This window comes from Chlorocebus sabaeus, chromosome 2, assembly GCF_047675955.1.
Source record: "Chlorocebus sabaeus isolate Y175 chromosome 2, mChlSab1.0.hap1, whole genome shotgun sequence".
Taxonomy (NCBI): Eukaryota; Metazoa; Chordata; class Mammalia; order Primates; family Cercopithecidae; genus Chlorocebus; species Chlorocebus sabaeus.
Genome location: NC_132905.1, coordinates 42,673,640 through 42,687,894, shown reverse-complemented (window position 1 = coordinate 42,687,894; position 14,255 = coordinate 42,673,640). Strand labels below are relative to the sequence as shown.

General features: G+C 47.7%; 1 long non-coding RNA gene across 1 annotated transcript; it reads right to left on the bottom strand.

Annotated features, from left to right (window-relative positions):
- Positions 1-447: 447 nt before the first annotated feature.
- Positions 448-10,073, bottom strand: LOC140709456 (uncharacterized). Its single transcript, XR_012089917.1, has 3 exons — positions 4,842-10,073; positions 3,967-4,111; positions 448-3,231 (listed from the first exon to the last, which is right to left on the bottom strand). It is a non-coding gene; the product is annotated as an uncharacterized lncRNA (long non-coding RNA).
- Positions 10,074-14,255: the final 4,182 nt, after the last annotated feature.

The following is a 14,255-nucleotide window of genomic DNA, read 5'->3' as shown; positions in this document are numbered from 1 at the left end:
TCCTTAGCCCCCGGTGATGGCAAGTGAAGAAGACTCCACCATGTTCATGGGCAAATTATCCAAGCATTTATCAACCCCTAGCTTGGAAATTCTTTGGCTGATGAGTTTCTGCCCCCTGGTCTGTCCACGTTAGGAGAGGACTGGGCGGGGGCTTGGCCAACGTGAAGTAGCTCCAGGAACGCTCGCAGAGACAAATCCTTTGCCCTTTTCTGTCCTCTCTCCTGCCAACACCCCACATGGGTATTTTGCTGAGGAATAAGCGTGCCTCCACCAGCACGGGGATGTCCAGCACCTGTTGGCACACGTTTTCCGAGTGCTTCCCGTCCCTCCCTGGTTCCAGAGTGGGTCATACAAAGCACAGAAAACCCTCTCTGTCTCAAGACAGTGTAGCTAGCAAGTCAAAACTAGCACCACTCATTAGATAGTGAGCAATTCAGTGCTAATTGACAGAAAATGGGTAAAAAAAAAAAAGTTCACAATCATATTTTTAAAGTAGCTTTTATGAAAGTATAATATTCATACAAAATCATAAATGTACCAATCATAAATGTATAGCTCATTGAATTTTCACAAAATGTTTACACCCAGATCAAGAAGAGAAAATTACCAGAACCTACCAGCACCATCCCCCCTATGCAAGGATCCCACTGTCCCGGCTTCCAGCACCACAGCCTAGCTCTGTCCGTTTTTGAACATAGCATAGCTGGAATCGTAGAATGTGAATGCCCTTCCTCCTGGCTTCTTCCACCCAACATTACGCTGGTGGACTCACGGGTGCTGGGGCTCACTCATCGCTGTAGATGTGTGGTATCCATTTATCCATGCTGCCCCATTGGTGGGCATTTGCCATCTCTCCCATTTGGGACTACTACAAACAGCTCTGCCCTGGAGGGCTGGGCGGCCACACATCCCCATGCCTGTTACATGACTGTCCAGCCAAGGACTTGCTGGGTGCAGGGGGCACCTGTGGTCAGCTCTTGTGGATATCCCCAGCAGGTGCCCAGAGTGGTTGCCTCATGGTTCTATTTAGTGATCCTTATGACTTCAAATTTAAATAAAACTACCACCCAGGAGGGAAAACACACTACTACGAAGCACCTCATGTATCCTGGCATGAGACACGGCTCTCACCAGAGGACGGCATTGAGTAAAGGAAAGGAAAGCAGCCATGCAGTCACAGGTGCCCTTGAATTTCCCCTGGGAAGTCACTTGGGGGGGCGGGGGGAGTGGGGAGACTGAAACTTCAGCTTTCAATAGACACAGCTGTGAAGATGATCCCATGTCCAGGAATCCTGGAGTGCCCCCAGAACATCTCTCATCATTAAGAAGGCAACGACAGGCTTCCATGTGGAGGCTGCCAATAGCCAGGAGGGAAGGCTCTCTGGGCTCACGCTTGCCAGGCTGGACGTTGGTCCACTCCCCACTGTTGTTTACATTGTTTTCATTCATTCTCATTCTCTCTCTCTCTCTCTCTCTCATTTCTCTTTCCCCGACTCTCTCTTCCCATCCCCACAACTTGTGTCATTGTATTTATAAAAGTCAAATAAGGTGACTCCATTTTATCATCCTCTTTTGAAAAGCTGATGCAGCTAAGGCTCAGAGAGGCTAAGTAGTTAGCCCAAGGTCACAGAGCATTCACACACACAAAACTCCCTGGCGCCCCAGGGCATGATCGTTCAGCTGTACCGTCTCTCTACAAAGCCACCAGGATCATATAATAAAGAATGTAAAGAGACTCTCTTCCTACCAGAAAGTCCCTTATATGTGAGCAAACCCCTAGGACACCAGAAGGACTCTGTGAGATTTGTGTAGAAATCCCCTGATATTTCAGTTCTCCCAGTGAGTGGACACTGTTTCTCATCAGGAGGCTTCGATGTCTCTAAATTCGTCCCCAGTGTTCTGAAAGGGGTAGATTACGCTTAGGAGTAACCAGCCAATTGTTACAGAAGATTTCAGTCGAGGCTTTGCTTGTGAAGGTGCACTGCTCACAACTTAGCTTCCCCTGTATGGTTCACAAATGTGAAGGACCAAGCAGAGCATTTATGAGTACCAAGGCTGTGGCTCACTCTCAGGTCAGAGTTTTAATTGTCCACTGTCTGCATCTGAGTAAAGATGCATCCATCAGTCCTAACATGGAACCCAGAGTACAGTCTTTCTGCCCTGAGTAGGTCTTGATCCAGAGATCCAGTAAGGGCCCCTAGAAACAAGCATGAATGCCCCGGTCCTTCCAACCTCCCCAAAAGCAGAGATAGGGCACGCAGCTGGACTCGGTTGCCTTAGCTAAGCTGTGGCTCATGGATAGGGGTGCCTGCTGGCTGCCTCAACCAGTAAGGAGGGGGCTACTGTTCCTGAAAAGCATGGTCCTCTCCTCTGGCAAGTCCACCATCATATTCCAACAGGGTAAGCACAGTGGCACGCAGGGAGGGGAATAACCCGGTATCACAGGCAGCCCCAAAGAAAGGGCAGTGGGACAAGTGAGTGTGGTCTCCAGTTTTCTCACTGGAAGCCTACAGGCCTTCCAGGGCTGGGCTACCTGGAAGTACCAGACCTTTTAGTTTACATCACTAAAAACCAACCACATTCTTATATCTCAAAGAACCTGCACTTAAATCAAACTGCCAAAATATAATCAAGTTGCATGACTCTGATTTTAATTTAAGGCCTAAATTTCTCCAGTAGTGTAGGGAACACTCAAGTGGCCAGTGTTGGGAGCCATATCAGCAAGTGGCATTTGCTTGGGAAGCCAAAGTCCCCCAAAAGGAATTGGGCCTGGAGAACCTTTCCAATATGTCATCAGTAACATTAACTGCCCCTTGATTAACCTTTTCCTCTTTGTAATTATTTTTCCTCCACGACTCCTGTGACATTCTTTCCAATGGTTTTGAAGACAAAGGAAAGCGTGCTGCCAAGCCCTCTACAGGCTTCCTTGGGCATAGACAGGCCACATAACATTTACTGCAACTTTAAGAAATTGTTTAATAGGAAAGGAATCTTCCTAAAAGCATTTTCTGATCATCATTAAAGAATTCAATCCCCTCTTTTAGCTTAGAGTTAAATAAAGTCCTGATTACTGGAACAAAGTACCTTGAGAATTTCCCATTTATTCCCCGATGATATAATCCTCATGCCAATAAATTGACCATGTGATGTACATGCTCCTGTAATGCCACGTGTTAATGTCAGGGAATAAATTCACAATCTGATTTGATTTTTTTTTGGAGGGGGGAGAACCTGAAACAACATAATGCAGACACATAATCAGCAGACACAAAATAAGCTGTTCATCCGATTTCACACACACTCATAACCAAACCTCACTTCTGAAATCACCATAATTACTTTTTCAAATAATTCATTTTTAATGATCATAAAAGTCTGCATTCCTGTTGTGGAAAATATAGGAAATAAGAAAATAACAATCACCACTAAGCCTATGATCCACAAATAAGCCCTGTTAACATTTTTGGTCTATTGTATTTTAATACTTTTCAAAACATACATAATTTTACAACCCAATATCACATTGTAGATGCAACTTGTACTGATTTTTTTTTCACTTTGCATGCAACATCGTCAAAGTATGTCAAAATGTGGAAGGATAAATGTTAAGGTGTTAGTGATAACCTCTAGGTGTTATTTTCTTATTTTCTTTATGCTTTATTGCCTATATTTTCTAATTTTCTATAATGCACATTCATTATTATGAAAAGATTATTTTTAAATTCAGAAAGATTATTTTCCATGGCTGCATACCATTACATCTCATGGAGATACCCTGATCTACTTAATCTTTATCAAAATGGTGGACAGCTGCCCTTTCCAAGGTCTTGGGATGTGTTTTTGTGAAATTTGCAAGAGTAAACTACAACCACAGTCATTTGAGACCATTCTAACTTCCCTCCTGCACATCTTTGCTGTCAGGTTGTACTGGGAGGAAGTCGAATTGAGGGCGCTTATGGGACTCACCATCATTTCTCATTGTACCTGTTACTGCAGCCACCTTAGCATGGGGATGCTTTCAGGATGCTCCCAATGTCAGCAAATCCATGAGGATTTAAGGGGATTCTAGGAAGATGGCAGCAGCGACCTGGGTTTTGAATCTCCTTGAATCCTACACAAAAATAACATGGAAATTAGATAGTAAAACCAAAAACACATGGACAAATTCACAACAAAACTAGATGATACAGTCCCCACCTCCTAGGCCGTACATACAAGCAAGTGGGGGCGACCACCATGGCCACAGCCCTGCGTGATACCAGCATCTGTGTGGAGGGAGAAGAGGGAAGCAAGGGAAACCTGGAAAAAGGACGACTTGCGAAAGAATTCAGGACAAATGAAAATCATCTCAGAAATGAGGGCTAAACTGGAAGGAACACAAGAGCAAATAACAGGCAGTCAATGCCCTCAGAGAAATAGGAGGAATTTGTTTTAGCTGTTAAGGACATAAAGGAAAAAATTAAAAGGACTTTTAAGGAAATGACAAGTAGGCAGAAATGATTCAGCATATAGGTAATAAAGTATCTAGAGAAAAAACCCGAAGTAAAATAGCAGAACAAATACTGAACTCTGCAATGGCAAAAAAAAAAAAAAAAAAAAAAAAAAGGAAAAAGAAAACCACTTTCCCATAATTTAGAATTCAGAAAACGACAAAAAAGAGTTGAAACTACATTCTGAAAGAGCACAGTGAGTACCTGAGAATATCAACCCAAAATGACCAGCACCAAGACACAGGCTAGGAAAACTACTGAACTCTAAAGACAAGTAAATAATTCCTTTGCGAATCTGGGTGGAACAGACATGAATGAACATAAAATCAAAAGGAGAGAAAATCTGATTACCATTCATGTGGAGAGCAACACTTACTCCAAAAGGAGATGGAGGAATCAATTCTGCAACCCAACGAACTGCTCTTGGTCAGTGCCATGGGGCTGCGTCTGTGCAGGGGGCACAGGAAGGCCTGGACACCCATGTGTGGCAGCGTGATAAGGCCCGGAAGGGAACATCACACCCAGCCTAGACTGGCATGGAGCCACCAGTTGGACACCCGCATGGGAGCGTAAGCCAAGAAGGAATCCTCTAGGAGGAGTGGGCCGAGCCACACAAGTGCAGGGAGGAGAGAGGAGGGAGGAGGGAGAGCCACATTGTGTCATGCTGGAGTGAGTAGGTTTGTTGGGACTCAAATGGGCCCTTTCTACCAAAGCACAAGCATTCAGGACAACCGTCACCAAGTTCAGCTGCAGTCCTAGCACCCTACTGCTGTCTGTTTTCACAGGAGCACCAGTCCAAGAAGTGCATCAAGGCACATGTACACAGAACTGTGACATGCAGTTTGGCTTTGGAAATCTTGAGCAATGCACCATGCCCAGGAAAACCATAGATGTCCTTGACTGTCCTGTACCAGAATGACCAAATCATCGCTGCGTCTGCACAGTCCCAGAAATAAAACCACCAACCTAGTTTTCAGCCAGCTCAGTTTTTAAAAGTTAGTAAATGTACAGTTGTAAAGTTCAAAGTCATGAAAAACAAGGAAAGACTGAGTGACAAATGAAAGATTAAGGAGAGAGACATGATGACTAAATACTGCAGGGCATCCTGGATTCAATTCTGAAATAGAAAAATTACATTGGTGGAAAAACTGGTGAAACCCAACTGAAGTATGTCGTTTAGTAAATGGCATTGCACAAGGGTGAATTCTTAGTTTTGATCAATGTCACATAGCCACGTAAGTTGCTAACATTTGGGGAAACCGGGTAAAGGGTATTTGGGAACTTTGTACTATGCCTGCAACTCAGCTATAAATCTAAAATTATTTCCAAATATAAAGTTTAAAAAATAGTTAACACTTTGCAATGGTAGCACAGAAAAAGACAACTAGTTGTTTGGCTGAATCAGTTTCTTTTTTACCTTTTCGATGGTCCCTAGAACATCACAAGGTACTATGGGTGGGTCCCAAGTGTTCTGCCCCTGTGTTGACGTCAGAGCTCTCCTTGGACTTGCCACCATGATCCCCTTAGCAAGGAACTGCTGGGGATGCCCAGGAGCTCTGGTACTGGTCCCTACTGTGGCCATGAACACCCGCATGGAGAGAAGAAGTCAGTGGGTGACACTTTCCTGGACGTTCCCTGTGCCTGTCCAGCCACTGTCCTCGACAGTTTTGCTCTCTGACTACAACTGGATGTGGGGATGTTGTTGATGCACTTGAAGGGTTGATGTCTCGCCCATCCTTTCTCACCCTGCAGCACAGTGCTGATGCAGCTAAGACCATGGCCCTGTCTTGCATGCCACAAAACCACACCCACACCGTCCCGGAAGGTCTCCCTTAGTCTGGCACCAATGCAAACAGCTCAGCACTGTCATCACGTCCTGGGCCTCCGACTCTGCCCCATTTGCTAACCCGGACCCTTGCCACATCTTCTGGCTCCAGTCCCCAGAGAGCAGAGCCTGACCCCAGCCAGATGCAGGCTGTCAACCCCAGAGGGAATTCAGGGGCAGTAGTAAGGCTGGGGAGGCAGAGCTGACAGAGGTGGGGTGGGATATTGAGTCAGCTCCTCTGTCTGCCTTTGGGAGTGTGTCTGAGAACAGTCCCGGGGAGGAAGGGGAGCATTCCCCCATTGGCCCCAGTGCATCGCTGGTCCAGGCCTCTGTGTACTGGCTCGCCACCGGCAATGCACACTCCATGACCAGGGAGCCCCATGCAGGAAGGCAGAGGCTATGCCAGGCCACATTACTCCTGGGCAAAGCTCTCAGAATCCTGCCAGCATGCAAGGAGAAACTGAGAGGATGGGCAGTGGGGAAGGCAGGGTCCAGGGCAGCTGCCCCATCCCCCCAACAGAGCAACTGTGAGTCTCTGAGGCATTCTCTGCCCAGGAACCCAGCCAAGCCCACATGAGGGCAGGTGGGAGGGCCAAGGGGCTAACACCCCCGGGGCAGCCTCAGCCGCTTAGTGTTAGTGGATCAAGACCCCAGCTTCCCCACCTGCCAGGTAAGACAATGCTGAGGTATGGTCCGCACATGGTCCTGGGTGTCCCTAGGAGGTGTGAGCCCCTGCTGCCCACAGTGGAAACCTGTGTCAATGAACACTAACGGGCTAGCTTCCCTCCCTCTCACATCCCCTCCCCGAAGCTGCCTTCCAGGACCACATTCACCACTTGCACCCAATCCTACCCATAGGGATTGCTTTCAGAGAATCCATTTAAAACTGACTAAGTGGGCTTTGGAGCCCTGCACTGTCTGATTCAGACCCAAAACGTTTAAACACAACGCTACTACCCTCAGTTGTTGGGAATGTTGGGTTATTCGTGGGTTCCATTTGGATACTGGCCCTGTGGCAGCCACAGGACACGGGATGCCACCCATCCACTGATGCCACCTTTCTACCTCCTGCCCCAACAACGCCTCAGCAAAATGGGCACCAGAGACTCTGGGCACGTTCCGTGCTTCTCCAGATCCAGGGACCACGGAGGAGGGAGACTGTCTTCAGCTCTCTGCTCTGCAGCTTTAGATCCTGCAAGCCACACACCTTCCCTGTGGCTCCAGACCCCTCCACGGGTTTATCTCCCGCAAGGAAAAATCATCACGGGGTTCTTCCTTTTACACGCACTGGCTGCAGCCACAGCCTGGGGGACCAGGGCTGGACGGCGCCACAGGCAGGAGAGGGCCTGGACTCCCGAGTCACCTCCCGAGTCACCGTGGGAGGCTAATCAGGCCGCGCTGACCTTCACCTCCAGCATGGCCTCCGCTTCACTCCCTTCAGGGGCCTGGGCATCATCTCTGGGCCTGGGCACACCCTAGGACAGTCAGAGGCGGCGGCTTCCATTTGCCTCCCTCCCTCGGGCCTCACTCGCTTACTTCACTCACTCCAAAACCTCCCGGACCCACCACTAAAAACCCTTCCTTTAAATCATCGGGGGGAAACGATGCCGCTGTCGTGGTGGTGGGTCATTTGGTTTCGGGTCGCATGACCTCAGTGAGTGACTGTCCCCATGGGGGAGCCGAGAGCGCTGATGTGCCCCCCGGATGCGGGAGAGTCCACTCCAGGATCGCTGCTCCTGGAAAACTGCGTCCTCAGTGGGGGTGCAGCCCAAGCCCCTCCAGTTGGGGGCTGGCGGGTGAGGGAAGGCACTGGAGGAAGAGGCCCGGAGGTGAGTCCGCAAAGCCGGGTGCCAGGCTAACCACGCCCAGCTTCCGCCAGCCACCGACTAGGCTGCAGAGACGCTTCCAGAACATCATGTGGGTGCCCCGGCCGGCCCTGGGTGTCTGGGTCGAGGCCCCTCCAACCCCACCTAGGAGAGCACTCCCGCCTCCCACTACCCGGGGCGCCCACCACCCCGGCCTCCGCCGTCGCTCCACGACAGCACCCCCAGGGCCCAACGTCCTGGGCCTCCGACTCTGCCCCGTTTGCTAACCCGGACCCTCGCCGCGTCTTCCGGCTCCAGTATCCCCAGGAACCTCCTCCTTTTCATCGCTTGGACAAGACCTTCTGAGGCCACATCTCGAGGCAACATCTCTCTGTCCCCGCTTTGTTTGGCTCTCAAAATTGTGCTGTACTCCATCTCCAATAGCCTTACGTTGATTTTCGAGCTCTTCCTGGCTCTCCCTGGCTCTTTGCTGGCGTCACTCGGTTCTCTGCGCATCCCCGTGTTAGCTGTGCCAGCCCCTTGCGAGCTGCCGTTAGGGTCGATAGATTACAGCGAAGCTGCAGTCGGCAGCTCCTCTGCCAGGCCCTGCACACCGTGAGACTCCAGGCAGTGTCCGGGACCGCCTGGGGAACAGAGGAGGGAAAAGCCAAACCCTGCAGAGGAAGGACGAGAGCTGGCAGCCAGGTCGGCTGCAAAAGGAGAGAGAGGTGGGCAGTCCAGGTCTGGGATGAGCCAGCCTAAGCTTGAATCGCTGTGTCAATGGGCTGGTCACTTAGCCCTTTTAAGCCTCAGTTTCCTCATCTCTAAAATGTGGATAATAACAGGATCCTCACAGGGCGTCCAGAGATGGAGGCTGTGCGATGAACCGAGCCGAGGCCTGTGGAGTTTTCTGTGCTCCCTGCTGTTGCTGTTGTCATCATTAGCCACCGTTTTGCAAATCTCAGAAGCCTCTTAGACAGAAAACCAGCTGTTCTTGATGACCACTTGTGAAAGGAGAAGCAGATTTTTTAATCAGAATGATTCAAAGAACTTTCTCCCAGCAACAGTTGCTAAATCCAGGCCTTGGAATTTCTCCAAAAGAGAATTCTGCTGGGTGCCCTGCCTCACACCTGTAATCCCAGCACTTTGGGAAGCCGAGGTGGGAGGATTACTTGAGGCCAGGAGTTCAAGACCTGCGTGGGCAACATAGTGAGACCCGTATCTACAAAAAAATTTTTTAAAAATAAATAAATTAGCAGACTAAGGTAGCGCATGCCTGTAGCCCCAGCTACTCAGGAGGCTAAGGCAAGAGGATTGCTTAAGCCTAGGAGGTCAAGGCTGCAGTGAGCTATGATTGCACCACTGCACTGCAGCTCGACAACAGAGTGAGACCCCGTCTGTAAAGAAAACAGTAAGTACAAATAAATAAAAGAGGATTCAGTATCATCAGGCTTGAGTGGTTCCTGAGAGAGAAAAGACCTAGATCATTCCTTAAGTTCCCCCTGGAGCCCCAATATCTTGATTCTGTGACTCTTCACATCTCCCTAATTAAATTGTCTGGTTTAATCCTCTCCTTGAGTCCTCTCCTCGGCCTCTGTCCTCCCCAGCCTTGCATCCTTTCCATGCCCACCTTCCGTGCTGGGGATGACTTACTAACTGCCGGCTTGCAGATTCACAACCACCCAACAATATGCTGCACAGACAGACTGCCTTGCTCCGTGGACACCCTCCTTTGTGCGAAGACCAACTGCTTATGGGCAGTTGGAATGTCTTCTAAGCAGACAAAAGGACTGCTCAAGTGTGCAACTATTTGGGGGCAGTGGCCACTCCCTCCACGGGTGGTTAAGGGCTGTGCTGCCTGGAGCCAGCTGCTGAGTCCTGGAGAAGAATAGAGCAGGCATGTGGACGCCACAAAAGCTGCCCAGCCCTGTGCCCCAGGCCAGCCCAGGACGCAGCACATCCTCAACATATGGGTCCCTGGGGGGTGTTCCCCTCATTTAACAATCATGACTTCCCCCTTCATGAGACAACAAGATTTGGAAACCTTAAATGGGCTGTGTGACTAAATTAAATTCCCAAGGCAGCCAGAACCAAGACGCTAATTGCCTTGGCTCATGGTTCTTACCCTCTATGAGACAGATTGGCTCATTTTTCAGGCGACTAATTATTAATTTGAAGCCATGAATAGAAAGAGATGGGAAGGACCTGTCACCTCCCGCTTGGTGAATGCTAAAGCTTTGTCATTTGCAGGCACAGGAGAGTGCCGGCAGGCCTTTGAGTGAGCCAGGCGACAAGTCAGGGGTCCCATATGTACAAACTGCATCCTGGCATTGCTTCTGCTCTGTGCAACGTGGTGGGAGCCCACTTAGAATCAACTGCCAACATCAGAGCTCATGGGACACAAGGGTCATGTTATCTGAGGCCTCAACAAATTCAGACTTCGGAGAGATCTCCAAAGTTTGTATAAAAGTCTCCGCTGGTATAAAACAGTGTAATTCTGAGTTACACTGTCAGAATTTTAAAATGTTAAAGTTCTTTATACAACTTTAAACTTGTGTCCTAGCCAGGAGCAGTGGCTCACACTTGTAATCCCAGCACTTTGGGAGGCCAAGGTGGGTGGATCACCTGAGGTCAGGAGTTCAAGACCAGCCTGGTCTTATGGTGAAATCCCCGCCTCTACTAAAAATACAAAAATTAGCTAGGCATGGTGGCAGGCACCTGTAATCCCAGGTACTCAAGAGGCTGAGGCAGGAGAATTGCTTGAACCCAGGAGGTGGAGGTTGCAATGAGCCAAGATCACGCCACTGCACTCTAGCTTGGGTGACAGAGTGAGACTCTGTCACACACACACACACACACAAAAATTGGGGGGGCACCCAAGATGGCCGAATAGGAACAGCTCCCGCCTCCAGCTCCCAGCGTGAGCGAAACAGAAGATGGGTGATTTCTGCATTTTCAACTGAGGTACCGGGTTCATCTCACTGGGGCATGTCGGACAGTCGGTGCTGGTCAGCAGGTGCAGCCCAACCAGTAAGAGCTGAAGCAGGGCAAGGCATCGCCTCACCTGGGAAGCACAAGGGGGAAGGGAATTCCTTTTCCTAGCCAAGGGAAACTGAGACACACAACACCTGGAAAATTGGGTAACTCCCACCCTAATACTGTGCTTTGCCAAAGGTCTTAGCAAACGGCACACCAGGAGATTATATCCCACACCTGGCCCAGAGGGTCCCACACCCACAGAGCCTCCCTCATTGCTAGCACAGCAGTCTGAGATCTAACTGCAAGGCAGCAGTGAGGCTGGGGGAGGGGCACCCACCATTGCTGAGGCTTAAGTAGGTAAACAAAGCTGCCAGGAAGCTCGAATTGGGTGGGGCCCACCACAGCTCAAGAAGGCCTGCCTGCCTCTGTAGATTCCACCTCTGGGACACGGCATAGCTAAACAAAAAGCAGCAGAAACCTCTGCAGATGTAAAAGTCCCTGTCTGACAGCTTTGAAGAGAGCAGTGGTTCTCCCAGCATGGAGGTTGAGATCTGAGAAAGGACAGACTGCCTGCTCAACTGGGTCCCTGACCCCTGAGTAGCCTAACTGGGAGATATCCCCCACTAGGTGCAGACCGACACCTCACACCTCACACAGCTAGGTACACCTCTGAGACGAAGCTTCCAGAGCAAGAATCAGACAGCAACACTCGCTGTTCAGCAATATTCTATCTTCTGCAGCCTCCACTGCTGATACCCAGGCAAACAGGGTCTGGAGTGGACCTCAAGCAAACTCCAACAGACCTGAAGCTGAGGGTCCTGACTGTTAGAAGGAAAACTAACAAACAGAAAGGACAACCACACCAAAACCCCATCATTACATCATCATCATCAAAGACCAAAGGCAGATAAAACCACAAAGGTGGGGAAGAAACAGTGCAGAAAAGCTGGAAATTCAAAAAATCAGAGAGCACCTCCCCCTCCAAAGGAACACAGCTCATCGCCAGCAATGGAACAAAGCTGGACGGAGAATGACTTTGACGAGTTGAGAGAAGAAGGCTTCAGTCCATCTAGCTTCTCAGACCTAAAGGAGGAACTACGTACCCAGCACAAAGAAACTAAAAACCTGGAAAAAAAGAATGGATGAATGGATAACTAGAATAATTAATGCAGAGAAGACCATAAACAAACTGATAGAGATGAAAACCATGACACGAGAACTACGTGAAAAATGCACAAGCTTCAGTAACCAACTTGATCAACTGGAAGAAAGAGTATCAGTGATTGAAGATCAAATGAATGAAATGAAGTGAGAAGAGAAGTATAGAGAAAAAAGAGTAAAAAGAAATGAACAAAGCCGCCAAGAAATATGGGATTATGTGAAAAGACCAAATCTATGTCTGACTGGTGTGCCTGAAAGTGACAGAGAAAATGGAACCAAGTTGGAAGACACTCTGCAGGATATCATCCAGGAGAACTTCCCCAACCTAGTAAGGCAGGCCAACATTCAAATTCAGGAAATACAGAGAATGCCACAAAGATACTCCTCGAGAAGAGCAACCCCAAGACACGTAATTGTCAGATTCGCCAAAGTTGAAATGAAGGAAAAAATCTTAAGGGCAGCCAGAGAGAAAGGTCGGGTTACCCACAAAGGGAAACCCATCAGACTAACAGCAGATCTCTCGGTAGAAACTCTCCAAGCCATAAGAGAGTGGGGACCAATATTCAACATTATTAAAGAAAAGAATTTTCACCCAGAATTTCATATTCAGTTAAACTAAGTTTCATAAGTGAAGGAGAAATAAAATCCTTTACAGACAAGCAAATTCTTAGAGATTTTTGTCACCACCAGGCCTAGCCTACAAGAGATCCTGAAGGAAGCAGTAAACATGGAAAGGAACAACTGGTACCAGCCATTGCAAAAACATGCCAAAATGACCATCGATGCTAGGAAGAAACTGCATCAACTAATGAGCAAAATAGCCAGCTAATATCATAATGACAAGATCAAGTTCACACATAACAATATTAAACTTAAACATAAATGGACTAAATGGTCCAATTAAAAGACACGGACTGACAAATTGGATAAAGGGTCAAGACCCATCAGTTGTATTCAGGAGACCCATCTCACATGCAGAGACACACATAGGCTCAAAATAAAGGGATGGAGGAAGATCTCCCAAGTGAATGGAAAACAAAAAAAAAGCAGGGGTTGCAATCCTAGTCTCTGATAAAACAGACTTTAAACCATCAAAGATCAAAAGAGACAAAGAAGGCCATTACATAATGGTAAATGGATCAATTCATCAGAAAGAGCTAACTATCCTAAATATATATGCACCCAATATAGGAGGACCCAGATTCATAAAGCAAGTCCTTAGAAATTTACAAAGAGACTTAGATTCCCATACAATAATAATGGGAGACTTTAACACCCCACAGTCAACATGAGACAGATCAACGAGATGGAAAGTTAACAAGGATATCCAGGAATTGAACTCAACTCTGCACCAAGTGGACCTCATAGACATCTACAGAACTCTCCACCCCAAATCAACAGAATATACATTCTTCTCAGCACCACATCACTCTTATTCCAAAATTGACCACATAGTTGGAAGTAAAGCACTCCTCAGCAAATGTAAAAGAACAGAAATTATAACAAACTGTCTCTCAGACCACAGTGTAATCAAACTAGAACTCAGGAATAAGAAACTCAATCAAAACCACTCAACTACATGGAAACGAACAACCTGCTTCTGAATGACTACTGGGTACATAACGAAATGAAGGCAGAAATAAAGATATTCTTTGAAACCAATGAGAACAAAGATACAACATACCAGAATCTCTGGGACACATTTAAAGCAGTGTGTAGAGGGAAATTTATAGCACTAAATGCCCACAAGAGAAAGCAGGAAAGATCTAAAATTGACACCCTAACATCACAATTAAAAGAACTAGAGAAGCAAGAGCAAACACATTCAAAAGCTAGCAGAAGGCAAGAAATAACTAAGATCAGAGCAGAACTGAAGGAGATAGAGACACAAAAAACCCTTCAAAAAAATCAATGAATCCAGGAGCTAGTTTTTTGAAAAGATCAACAAAATTGATAGGCCTCTAGCAAAACTAATAAAGAAGAAAAGGGAGAAGA